The following is a 14113-nucleotide window of genomic DNA, read 5'->3' on the forward strand; positions in this document are numbered from 1 at the left end:
ATTGTTGAGGATGGCGATAAAGTCTGACCTGCAGACAGATATTCATCCAGCTGTTTCTGTTTTGCGGTTCAGTGCGCAAAAAGAGAATAATCTTACCCTTTCCCTGGCATTTTAATAGCACTTATGTCCTCCAAGAGTTCAGGACTGCACTTCAATGTACAACTTAAATTCCCAAAATTGGTATTCTTGAAGGCTGTTTGTCAAATGAAAGGAGGCTTTCCTCCTTTATTTTGGAAATAAAAGGAAAATTGAAAATTAGCTCCCAGGCAAATTTTCCAATTCTATTCAAGTTTTAAAAAGAGTATTTTATAAACCATAGATGATAGTTGCCAGTAAAATTTCCCTTGGGTGTCCAAAGAACTATCTGCAACTGATCTTCAAATGACTGAATAGTTTGTGTCCCAAATGCATAAAGGAAATGCTAATTGCAAACAAGCCCAGTAGGGTTTGGAGGTATGCAGACTAAGGTCAATGAGTGGAGCAAGCCCAGGTTTCAAAGCAAACGTGCATTATGCTCCACGCAAATGAGTAAGTTACCATTGGAAGTGAATTCAGCCCCAAGGATAAGTCGTCTAATTTCAGGTTAAAAAAACTATGCCCCCCCCCCCCACCCCCTTAGAAGGAGGTCTTTTAAGGTTTTTAAAATCAATTTCACTCTACGGTCTTCGTAGTCTCATGAAGTTACTTTTCATGTCTTTCTTTTACTTTTACATGTCTGTAAAGCTTTTGGTTGCAAAACAGTTTCAATGTTGTCAATGTACAATTTTTATTTATTTATTTTTAAATGAGCTAATTTTGTTCTCTCTGTCTTGCAAATGTTTTCAGTGTTCTGTTTGGTAATGTTGATAATGCCTTGAGAGGTTGTGCTTTTGGTCATGTGAAGCACACTGAGTTACCCTGTGAATGAAATGTTCTACATAAATAACTTGCCTAAAAATAGGGGCACTTCTTTGCTACATTATTAAATGAAAAAGCACCACCATTCTGTTTTAATGGTTGACATATTTTAATGTGGCATTAGTGCATGCTGTCCACAATTTTTTTTTTTTCAGGAGAATACAAAGAAGAACTCCTGTGCACACACACCCACTTACACACACACACACACACACACACACACACACACACACACACACACAAAACCAAAAACAAAAAAAACTGTGACTGGTCTAAATATATATATATATATGTGTATTCGTCACTGAATGGTTTGGGTCTTGAAAATAAAGTAATGCTAATTAACCTGTGGACTTTGGGCAATTGGTGGAGTGAGTTTCAAATCAAATCAGTATACTTCACACCTAAGCAAATTACTCCAATAGTCCATTTCACAATTCCTAGTACAGTCAAACCTCTGTTTTCGAACGTCTCTGTTCTTGACCAAATCGTTTTTCAGCTAAAAATTTCCAGTTTTTTATGCCTCGCATTACGACCGAAAATCGGTTCTCGACCAAATTGAGCGCACTTGAATGCAGCACTTGACTCCTCTTGCCTTCCTTACACAAGGAAGTGACGCTTCCTCGGATAGACGAGGAAGTGACACTTCCTTATGTAGCGTTCCATTGTGAGCAGATGTGTTCAATAAATTTTCTTTTTTTTTTTTTTAAGAGCGTGGTTTTGGTATTCGAACAAATCGCTTTTCCAACAGCCTTCTGGAACGGATTATGGTCGAAAACAGAGGTATGACTGTATTACATTTTCAGGACTGCTAATTAAGATAGGTACAATTAATGAGATAAGTAAATGAGACTTGATGAGGCTTGCATGGGATGTATTTAAGGGCCATGAGTGACCACTATCCCTGAGAAGCTAAGAGTTGAGTCATCACCCTCAGGGAATTTATTTGAGAACAATGCTCTTATAGACCTTAATTGTATCGTTTCCCTTACTGCACTAGCCTCAAGGAAGGTTAGACGAATTGCCGATTTTCCCTGACCCCTATTTTTATGTATATTTTTGTCGCTCTTTGCCCCTAGATTTACCCCCTGAGTCTATTCATGTTGGTTCAGCAGTGGAGTATCCACTCTGACTCTCGATCTCTGTTGTTTTGCTTTGCCTTTGTACATAGTCTTGGTTTGACTGCCGGCACTATAGCACAGACTGTGATCTAATGTCCCTGACAGCTCTGAGTTGCTATTACAACAACCCAGAACAGCAAATCATGGGCCATGCAAGATTTTTTTTAAAATATGTGGAGATAAAATACACTCCTTTTAAGATCTATTCAATAAAATTTTGTGAGATAACAACTGTTTTGGCAAGCAGACATAATCACGGTGATAATAGGAGAGAGATGGGGGAGCGGCTTGTTTTGTTCATTCTGAAATACAGGAAGGTCAGCGGTATATCATACTAGTGTAGTATCTATTTTCTTAGGAACATACAGTATATAACAATCTAATTACATTAAAATAAGACTAGTTGTTTCCTTCAAATGTAAAAACATAAACTGGTTCAAGCATACTCACGTCCTCGGAACTCCTCCGAGGCAGTTGAATAGATTTAGATTTGTGCTTGGAATCCACACTAATACAGATCTAAGAATGATTTGATGTCCACTATAACTTGATCATGAAGGTTTCAGTTTTCATGAATGAGCAATGTGTCATATGCAGTCCATCCAGGTTAATACAAAGAACCCCCAAGAAATGAATCTTTTGAAGTTGGAGATCAGGCAACTGGATATATCAGAGCTGATATTTGTACTACCCGTGAGGCAAAGCTAAGACATAACTATTGGAAGGTAATACTTAATTACAGCCTCCCACCTTTTCGATTCTCACACCTTTACTTTTTGAAACACTATTAATATTGCATTAAATTGTACTACTGATTGTCTGATACCCCAGAGTCACCTTGCCTCTTAGTGCCGACCAAATGCAGACTTCTTTGACAGTATTCTCTGATTGCCTTTGATATTCATGTCTTTCTCACTTGTAACTCCACCTACATCTGAAACTGGAAGAACATAAATGAACCAACCAGCAAAGCGCACTTGCTCTTTTATTTCATTTCATCAACTAGTCTAACCAGGTAACAGATTCAAAAGTAAAATATTTAACTTATCTAGTATGAATTTAGGCAAGGGGCAAACGTTCCCTCGTATGGTTCACTTAACCTAATCCGATCTTCACCATATGCACTGTAACTCATGTGCCTACAGGGCAGAACAATTTATGTCCCACTGCCTAGGCACTGACACGTTGGATCACTGAAACAGCATGTTGCACGGCTGCGTAAGGAGGGGCGTGAGAAGGCATGATAACAGTATTAAGCAAGGAAATACGCTTAATATGCTCTATCAATCAAAAGAGCTGTTGAGGGATCTGTAACTTTGTAATATGATTGATTCCGCAGTAGGTATATTCCAAAATAAAACCAGACAATTCACGTTCCATTTGCTAGGCTTCCAAAGGCATGTTATTTGAAGCCCACGAAAGATACTGACTGAGAAACACCGTGTCTTATACAGCAATAAATATTGAATTGTTGGCTTTAGAGAAAGACATTCATACACTCACGCAAACATCGACACACTATTAGGCACATACAGTTTAGACCTTTGGTTAAAAGGTTACCGTACTTTTTATACTTTAAGTCGCTCCAGAGTATAAGTGGCATCAGCCATGAAATGGATTATGAAGATGAAAAAACAAACAAACAAAAAAACATATTGTAAGTCGCTCCAGAGTATAAGTCTAATTTTTGGGGAGATATTATTTGTCTTTTTAGTTCAAACTGGTTTACTTTGTGGATTCTCCCGCATTGCATCGTGGCCAAAAGTAAAATACCGGTTGGTTATTGTGAGTTTTGCAGCTGTGAATCTTGAATCTTTATCGTGGACGAATGTCAGCGTGGCAGCAGCTAATTTACTTCAAAATTAGTTGCCGTGACAACTGCTTCTTCATCTTCTATTTCTTCTTCTACTTCCTTTTGGGGGTTGGCATATACTGTACTTTTGATGAATTACTGCCACTTTCTTCAGCATGCAATGCATGATGGCTACTTGTATTTTCTTGGCAGTTGGCAAATACTTTTGGTGCATTACCACTTTTGGAAAGAAGGTGAGTGTAATGCACAGAAAGTCAGCACGATTAGGCAATGGGAAGATATGCAAGGCGCTCCTTCATATCAGTTGGAGGATCAGCCAAACTAGGAAAACAAAGTACGGCAGTTATTTGCAGTGTTTTGCTCATAGAGACTGTTAATTTGCAAAAAAATTGAAGCACAATCGCTATGTGGTAGCATAAAATACTACTGTTTTTAGCTGTCAAATTTCAAAGACTGTAGCCTTCATGGAATTTAGCAAAATAAAAATTATAAAACATGAGTAATGTGAGGTGTGAAAACTAAAGACCCCACAAAGGCTTTTGCATAAATCCAAAAATATACAGCATGCTTAGCGAGTCCTGCAAGGGTTGATTCAATTTCAACAGCAACCAAAATATCTCACCAGTTCCACGAAGGCCAAACACACTTTTTTCTCTCAGCAGTGCTAAACAGCTGCTTGAGTCTCAATGTGCTAAACCAAGCCTGTGGAAAGGTTAAACTATCTGGCAGCTACAGTTTCACTGGAAACCACACACTTCCGCTGGATGCAGTGTTTGTTAAGAATTTGGGCATGCTCCATTTCCATTCATCTTTGTAGTATAGTGGAGTATACCAAAGAGGAGTATGTTCAGACTACTCGAGACAACCACTTGTCAAATGTCATAACAGTTTATGGAACAGTAATATCATTAATTGTAATAAAACCTTGTAAAAGCCATGATTATCATTTGCTGAATTTGATATTTTTGCCATTCAATGAGTGCACTATTACATTATAACCTAAATGAAATTGCAAGGCACTCCTTCAAACAAATATGGAAAATGTAACGGTTCGATACAATTATCTCTTGTCAGCCTGAAGAAAAGGTACCCTTCACAGAAATCTGAGGGGGTACTTCCTTCATATAGAAATGGAAGGCCGATCAACACACTATGAACCAAGCCCGCTTCCAATCATTCTCCAGTTTCAACCATTCACAGAGTCATTGCCTTTCTGTTCAGCGCAGGAGAGGCGTGTGGTCTCCATACACGGCGGAAGCATAACAGACTAGGTGGAGTCGGTGCAGGAGATCATCACACGCAAAGTACGTTAATAAGGAACTGCAAGAAGACCTTCACTTGCAGATAAGTCGGTGCAGGAGATCATCACACGCAAAGTACGTTAATAAGGAGCTGCAAGAAGACCTTCACTTACAGATAATGTAAAACTGGCCACTGCAAAGAGGTCACTTGGGGACAGCTGTTCACTCCCCCATCGTGCATCTGTGTGAGACACACGCACAGCAGTTCTGCCGCGGTCAGGGGAGTGCTATTAAAAATATAATTAAGGTGATAATAACAGTCGCCCCGGTGGTTGACTGGTTAGCACGCCAGCTTCCAAGTGCAGAGGTGCAGGGTTCCATTCTGGCTCTAGCCTTCCTGTGTGAAGTTTGCATGTTCTCCCTGTGCCTGCATGGCTTTTCTCCGGGTACTTTGGTTCCCTCCCACATTCCAAAAACATGCGTGGCCAGTTAATGCAACTAAATTGTCCCTAAATGTGAGTGTGGATTGTTCTTCATCAATGTGTGCCCTGAGGTTGGCTGACAACCAATTTAGGGTGTACCCAGCCTACTGTCCGAAGACAGCTGTGATAGGCTCCAGCACTCCCCACGAACCTTGTGAGGATAAGCGGATCAGAAAATGGATGGATGGATGGATGTTTGTTTGTTTTTTTAATCCCAAAATAGGTGCCCATACGTCAGGCAATTCAGAAGAGGAGTTTCGTCAACACAGATTTGATCCGATTTAATCTGTTTAAAATGCAGTGCAACAACAAAAAACATCGACAAGCTGGCCCCATTCCGGTGAACTTTGTGCATCTCAAAACAACTGTAATTCTGATACCATATATCAGATCATTTAGCGGAGTGCAACCATAAACTAGGCTTTGAGACAAAATACAAGTTTAAATCTGAGGATACTAACCACAAAGAGAGCCTGGCTCTTTGACATTGGGGCCACACTGCATCAACAACCATAGCACATTTGACCACACTACACAATGGCATTGCAATATTGCTGAAATATCGGTACTTTATATCACCATTTTCTCAATGTTACTCTGTGTGTGTGTGTGTGTGTGTGTGTGTGTGTGTGTGTGTGTGTGTGTGTGTGTGTGTGTGTGTGTGTGTGTGTGTGTGTGCGTGTACGTGTGCGTGATTGAGTTAGGGTGGCATGATATACTGCAGATTTCTTGGAGAGGTTAATCAACACAGATCGTGCATAAAATCGCCTTTTTTGTATTTTATACAGAGCAAAACACTAGCAAAAATCAATAATGAATTCCAAAAGAGCATGCAAGATCTGAGTTGTGTATAGCAATTGTGATCTGACACAACAAGCTATTCCTGTTAAAGGTCATTCGGTTGGAAGCCTTCTCAAATATCACAGCTCCCACTGATTCTCTCTTGACACAGTCACTCATACATTCACAAGAGTACAGGCATGCATCATCCAGAGGCCTCACTCATGCATCCTGTATTCATTTTATCTATGCTTATCAAAGTAATTACTTTATTCATAAACACACAGATGACTTTGTGCTGCTGTGAATAAGAAGTATGGAACGAAATTGTATTCTGTTGCAAAGTAACCACTTTGAAAAACTGAGGGTGCCTAAGGATCAATAATGGTATATGTTGTATCTGTTTAGTGAGTGAGTGAGTTCTTCTAATGAAATGTCTTGGCATCAAAGTTAATGTTTTAAAAAAAGGGACAGTATTTATGTTCATGTTGAATCTCAATAACACTGTAGAATATGTGTTTAAAAGTATTTCATTTGCAATGAGAAAAGCTGTAATTTATAGGCCATATTTAAAAAAAAAAAAGTTTGCTCTGGGTCGGCACGGTAGTCTACTGGTTAGCGCGTCGGCCTCACATAGCCCTTTTCCACCGCACTTGTGCGAGTGCTAGTGCTAGTTCCAGGCAAGTGCCCAGGTTAGCACCGGTTCTTTGTTTTTCCACCACCGAGCTCAAGCTCTCGTGTTTGAAACTGGTGCTTAATCTGGCTGCAATTATTTGTTGGGCCAGACTCTGGTGACGCCGCTTCCTGCAGGCTTCCAAAATACCATAAATTAGGATAAGTTGGACCTGATTCTCCATTGTTGTTGCAAGATCATCACACGAAAAATAATGAGTAAATAGCGCGGGCTTTTTTGGGTAATCGTCCACGTAAGCAGTGATGTTTGGACGCCTTACGATGGCGTAATGATGTAGCTCCTGTTTGGCTCTTTGCCGGTGGTAAACCTAATACGTTCTTCAAAAGAACTTGTTAAGCACCAACCAAGCACAGCACTGGACCTGGTGCCGAACGAGTACCAAGTTTCTTTTTGGTGGAAAAGGTACAGGGTTCGATTCCGGCTTTCTGTGTGGAGTTTGCATGTTCTCCTCGTGCCTGCGTGGGTTTTCTTTAGGAACTTTCCTCCCACATTCAAAAAACATGCATGCAAGGTTGATTGAAAGCTCTAAATTGTCCCTAGTGTGATTGTGAGCACGAATGGTTGTTAGTCTATGTGTGCCCTGCGATTGCCTGGCAACTAGTTCAGAGGGCATCCCCCTACTACCTGAAGACAGCTGGGATAGGCTACAGCATACCCGCGAACCTCAATGGATAAGTGGATTAGAAAATGGATGGATGTTTGATCTGTTTTATTGCGAGCAAAAAACAAAAAATCCACACCTCTTGAGCTTGCGGTTTCATTGTCAAGTACCCAAAATGTTGTCAAGCTTGTCCTTACCACTTGTAAAACCATCTACAGACATGCAGTATATTGGAACAGAACAGGCTGCTACGGTAGTACAAGGACATCAAAGAAAACATTTAAATTCCCTAATTCCCTGAATTGTGGCCTGCATTCTCTCTGGATCCATAACCCTAACATATGTAGCAGTTAATACAGTTAGAGCCCAGGTCTTTGCTTGCATGTCCACCCACTTAATGATATTAGAGTTGATTCTATAGTTTGATCAAGCCATCAATGTCAATCACGTTTGCGCTACTCAAAGCAGCAAGCCCTTGAAGGGAATTGGCATTGCAGAGAGTGGGGAGGGCCACAGTAGAAGAGCTGGCAGCATTGTAATGCAATAGAGTTGCCAGATCTGAAAGCTTTTATTGCATTAATACGTTCCTGGATAATTCTATCGGGTCTCCTGGTATGACCTTTAAACCCAATTAAAGTCTCATTTCTTCAATCACCTGAATCCTTGATGATGATGGGTGGGTGTTCAGGTGTTCTGATATGGATGTGCTCCCAATAACAACAAAGGATTGGATTTCTAGTTTCCCATAAAGTAAGACTTAATTGTAACGGAGAGTGTTCGGCAAGCAACTTGGAAATGCAATGAGATAAGCTACATTTTATTCTACATGAAATTCGTCAACATCACACTGAATCGGAGAACAGCAGCTAAAGGTAATCGAGAATAAAAAGGCAAAAGGAGTTAAACTACAGTACATTAAAAAAAAATTGCATTTTAAAAATGCATTATAATGGTGTTGATTTATTGATATTGGGCTCAAAGTCATGTCCTTATTTTTTATTTTTTCCAGTTTTACAACTGTGCAAATTGCCTGCGTCAATTGCTTGGCAATGCTTATGTGTGAAGTGGAGTTTGGCGACTTTTCTCTATCTGCAGGTGTCTCGTCTTTATTGCCAATCTTGCATATGTGTAAGCGGCTGTATATTGGTCTCAGTCAGCGGCCTGCTGATCACAGCCAAGCTGCAGCAGTCCTCCATTTGAAACATTGTGTTCATCTAATTTTGGAAGTCTTTTGGAGTTCACAAAAAGTTCATTCCACTATATTGGAAAATCCTCCCTGCATGATTATGTTGTCGTGTTACATAAAGGATAAAGCTAACAAAAGACTAAAAGAGTCATAAAAAAGGAATAAAATAGACACTACCCTACCACCAGTATCAATGTGTTGGAATAATACATTCACGGCACACCGTTGTTGTGACTAACATACAGTAACTGGACCGTCTGTGCTACCTGTTAATAGCTGTTAAGTATAAAAATCCATCCATCCATCCATTTTCCACCGCTTATCCGGGGTCGGGTCGCGGGGGCAGCAGCTTTAGGAGGGAAGCCCAGACTTCCCTCTCCCCAGCCACTTCTTCGAGCTCTTCCTGGCGGATCCCGAGGCGTTCCCATGCCAGCTGGGTGACATAGTCTCTCCAGCGTGTCCTGGGTCGTCCTCGGGCTCTCCTGCCAGTGGGACATGCCCGGAACACCTCACCAGGGTGGCGTCCAGGAGGCATCCTAATTAGATGCCTGAGCCACCTCATCTGGCTCCTCTCGATGTGGAGGAGAAGCGGCTCTACTCTGAGCCCCTCCCGGATGACCGAGCTTCTCACCTTAACTCTAAGGGAGAGCCCGGACACCCTGCGAAGAAAACTCATTTCGGCCGCTTGTATCCGGGTATAAAAATCAAACAATTTAAAATGAAATAGACCACAACAATATGGCAATGTGTGGACCTTTGCCCCCTCTTCTGCTATTTGTATACACTTGCGCAGTTTCCATAATCCATACCGCTCGTCTGAATTCGCAGGCACCATTTGCAGCAGACGTCAGCAGGAGAACAGCTACGTCACATGTGACGTCGAAGAAAAGAGTCACATTGAAGGTTTAGAAGTACCCGGGCAAATTTGGTTTGAAAAAACAGCAAATGCTAAAACTATGTTACTGACAAATGTAGTTAAACTAGTAATGTCATTACTTGTCATGCTGCTACTGCCAAACACAAAAATAAAATATGTACTTTTTAGAGTTAAACTGTTACTTACTGTAGAGAGAAAAAAAAAAACGTTACTTCCGCTGTAAAATCAACCTGCATGTTTTTCCAACATTCTTGCCACACGTTTCACTTACAATAAATGTAACCCATAACATGTAGCCAAGATAAAAAATAAAATGGATTGATGGGTGATAAGCATCAAAAGAGTTGAGGCTGATTGTCAAATGCAAAAATTACATTTGTAGGTTTTCATTGAATCTGAAGAATGAATCAGCTCGGAGCCAGTTGCAGGAATTGATCATCTTCAGATTATGAGACAGACATTTAAATCCCTGACCCTTGAGTGAAATAAAACCTGTGTGAGTTATATGTTCAATATGTGCATATCCTAGATAATTGTGATCCAGCCTTGAGTGGAAAAGAATTTTAAACTATTCATAGTGGGAAGTGAATATGTGCCCAGTGGATTGCAGTTTGTCGAATAGTGCATTAGGTGTTGACAGATGAGAGGGAGGCGATAGCATGCTGTGGATAACCTGTGATTTATTGCTGGGTCTCCGAGTCTGGAGGGCCAGTAATGTGCATCCAGCAGGAAAATAAGAATAAATTAAGGGAACAAGAAAATCATGCAAGATGTGTTGAGTCAAAATGTATGTCAGGGAAGCAAGACTATGGCATTCAAACATGTATCAGATTGATGGTTAAATGTTAAAAAGACTTACTCTCAACATTTACTGTGATTAATTGAGAACCTTTTGTCTACGACAAATGTAACCAATATATTCCAGGGCGAATTATATGAAGAGTTAGCATATGGGAAGACATGTTGTGTTTCTATGTTAACCCAACAGCCCTGAATACCAGATGAGAAAAAATGGAAGAATCATTACAAATATGTCAGAAAAAGCAAAACGCTGTGAAAACGGTCAGAAAATGATGAATAAAGACTAGCACCCAAGACACAGTATACTTTCTGCTCCAGTCCTCTCAATTGCATTGTATTGTAATCGATCCCTGTGCACTCGAATTGGCTGATATCGACCTAGATAATGTTTTTTTAAAAGGCCATGTGAACATGAAGGGTATGGCTGCAATTAAAAAAAACAAAAAACAAAACAGTTGAGTGAGAAAGGCGAGAGCAAATTAAAAAAAACAACAACACCCACTTCTGGTTTCTCTATTACTGTTTGTAAATCTTCCACCCTCTAAGAAGTGAGGTCAGGTTAACAACTCGAACATCAGTCACTGGATAGATGTTAGGGAAACTGTCAGAGATTTTCTCGGACAAAGTTAAAGAAATGACTCGGCACACAGGAAAATTGTCTTCAATATCGGCGGGAGCGGATCTCCGAGAGCGAACGACGGTCAGTTGCTCCGTGATCACAGTCTCAGCTCCCTCTCCGCCGGTTCGAACTTTTATTGTAAAATACAAGAAAAACACTGCCCCCGAGATTTGCATACCGCGCCCCCCGGCCCGGCCTCTCGGTAATGATCTGATCTACCCGAATACACAAGTCACGGACTTTTCTGATGACAAATGATCACCTGGGCGTGACTGCTGTTCCCAAACTGTCTATTGGTACTCAACAACTCTTTGTTCCCAATTTGTTCATTCCAACTCTGTGATTGAATCTAGTCTTCTTCCATCTGTTCGCCCCCCCGTGATTACTCAAGAAAAGGCCCTCCGCCCAAACGGCCGACGCCTCTGCGCTGAGTATGTCAAGACATGCCCAAATTAACCGAAACTTTAAACATGATACAATTTTGTTCATAGATTTCTCTATCAGAAACCAAGGAGAAAAAGCAAACAACTAGAATAGTTTTTTTGTCATGTATTGAGCTTTGCTGGGTTTCTGGACAAAAAAAAAAAAAGTATTACAATAAAAGTGCAGGTAGAGATGATGGAATATGAAGTAAACTACATTAAATTCTGTGTAATAATTACATTGATGATGATTACATGACTAATCTATGCTCTGTGTTTAAGTTTAGTGCAATTGTCAGCCATGTGTCTCTGCAGAGGATCTTTGATCAAATATTGAGCCCTTTAAACTGCAGGACTGATACTGCACCACTGACTTCGGCAACTTTTTGTTGTTGATCAATGACACAAATGCGATGTGCTGCATCATTATGGGAATGCTGCAGCAATGTACCTCACCACCTCTTATTTATATAGCACGATAATTTACCATTTATGTGGGCACTTAATCGTTTCCCTCTTTTTGTAGTTAAGAAAAAAAAAAGTGGGGCATTGCCTTTGTGCCAGACAAAAGCTCCAGCCCTTTGTTTAAACCGAAGCCCAAAAAAGGGACATTTTAATGGGTTGATCAATTTTAGAATGTAGAAATTGCAAGTTCACCTAGTGGTAGAGTACTTTTAACAGTTTTAAGACTGTCTAAAAGCACTGAGGTTTTGAGAACACTTGAGGTCAGCGAAGCAATAATTTGGTCATGGCCAAGCATTTCCTCCACAACTTTGCATGTCTCACTTGTGGTCCTTATTTATGTTTCGTCACGAATAGCACATTTTCCGGCTTGGCGTTTCATGAAGGCAAGCATAAACGCACAACAACATACTGTGACTCCATGGAAGTCGGCTCAATTGTTGATTGAGCATTCTGCATGGTGACTTCCACGGGGGGGGAGGACAAGTCTTCCTCTAATGATCAGCCTACCGCCCCACCCATGTTTGGTTTTACGTGCCACATCCAGCTAACAGTGAGATGAGCGTGCTCACTATCATACTCCCTAAATCTTTTCTCGGTACTGCTTACAGAGCTGCCCGGTTGCCCCTTTTACCTGCCATGGCTTCAGGCTATGGCTATATTTTCCCCAAGCTCCCTTGACCCAGTCTGGTAATGCATTACTCCTTGGATCAATTGATAGATTGGCCCTGTCTGAGCTGCCCTAACTAAATCAGCTGCTCCTGATGATTCAGCACCAGCCAGGGAGCCGGGCATGCTGTCACCAATCACAGATCACCAGCAGCTAAGACAGGTATGGACATTCTCCTGTCACTTGAACCTAAATTATGGCTAGCTACCACATTGATTAACCTTGTGCTTTGGTTCAAGCATCCTGCAAAAAAAAAATAAAATGCTGCCTTTGGATGCTAGGCGGCACTGGAAAAAGTGGAATCAGTTGCTTACATTTCTTATGATCATTAATAACCACTTGCAATACTGCCAACCTTGTTTACAATAAAGCATAATTAAGACTGTAATTAGCACGAATACTGGCATGATATTCAAAGTACAAGGAGATGGAGCAGTTTATCAACTGCATGTTCCTGCTCGTGCGATGTGATTATAAACCCACGGTGCCTGATTAGCACTGGTGAAAATGTGTGCTGTGATAATCAACAATCTAATTCTGTTGTTTAAAATATACTATACCTCAGTGTTTTTCAAACCGCGGGAAAATATCCAATGGTATGCCTGTGCGATCTAAGTACTTTGCCGAAGGTTTTTCCCACCAAAATGTCAAATATTTGGTGACACCGTGTATCATCGTATCTCCTACATTCAGCGCCAAGGTCAAACATGCCAATCACAAATACATACGATTGTTGTTACTGATGCCTTGTCGCATATGGGATGGCCACAGTAATACTGTACTTTCAAAATTTGAATTGACTTAAGACACTATGCATTACTAAATGAGTCCAATGAATGAGAAGGGTTCTATATTCCCACTAAGTATGGACCGTACATTCTATGGACAAAATACTTTGAACAGGGATACTAGGATACTGCACTGAGTCCATTGAAGGAATCCAGCAGCAATTTTAACCTTTTTAGAGTATAATGCCCTTTTTGTGCGATGTGGGTTTGCACATCGTTACAAGGATTTCTACTCTAAAACACTTTATCCATGAACAGCTTTTTGACTTTTGGGCATAAAAGAGGCACTCCACAGACCAAACAATAAACACTGGTGCTGCTGTACTTCCGCAAGCAAGGCACTGGACCTCTATACTGATCAGAGCTGTCTTTTGTATACAGCCCCCCCCTTATTTTGACTCATGTCCAAAGGAGTAGACTACCTTTGTACATTCCAGCCTGTGTGTCTTTGGATTGCTTAGTTCTCCACTTGCAGACGGTGAAAAAGGAACCGTGCCCAATATTGAGTCAATAGAAAGAGGGGAATTGTGTTCTGGTGAGACTGCATTTAAACGCACTCTGTCTCTATCTATTGACTATTTCATTGAGCACAAAAATGTTTTGAAGGAAGACTAAGTGAAGTGTGTTGGTGTTAGACTACACATTTGCCCTTCCTAAAA

At 40.7% G+C, this 14113-nt stretch overlaps 1 protein-coding gene across 2 annotated transcripts in view; it reads right to left on the reverse strand.

The window, feature by feature from the left end:
* The window catches only part of ctnna2 (catenin (cadherin-associated protein), alpha 2), a 238571-nt gene that overhangs the window by 171035 nt on the left and 53423 nt on the right, over window positions 1–14113 (reverse strand). The gene's annotated exons all lie outside the window — the stretch shown is intronic.

Source organism: Hippocampus guttulatus, chromosome 9 (genome assembly GCF_054856545.1).
Source record: "Hippocampus guttulatus isolate MCC_2025c chromosome 9, RoL_Hgut_1.0, whole genome shotgun sequence".
Lineage (NCBI taxonomy): Eukaryota > Metazoa > Chordata > Actinopteri > Syngnathiformes > Syngnathidae > Hippocampus > Hippocampus guttulatus.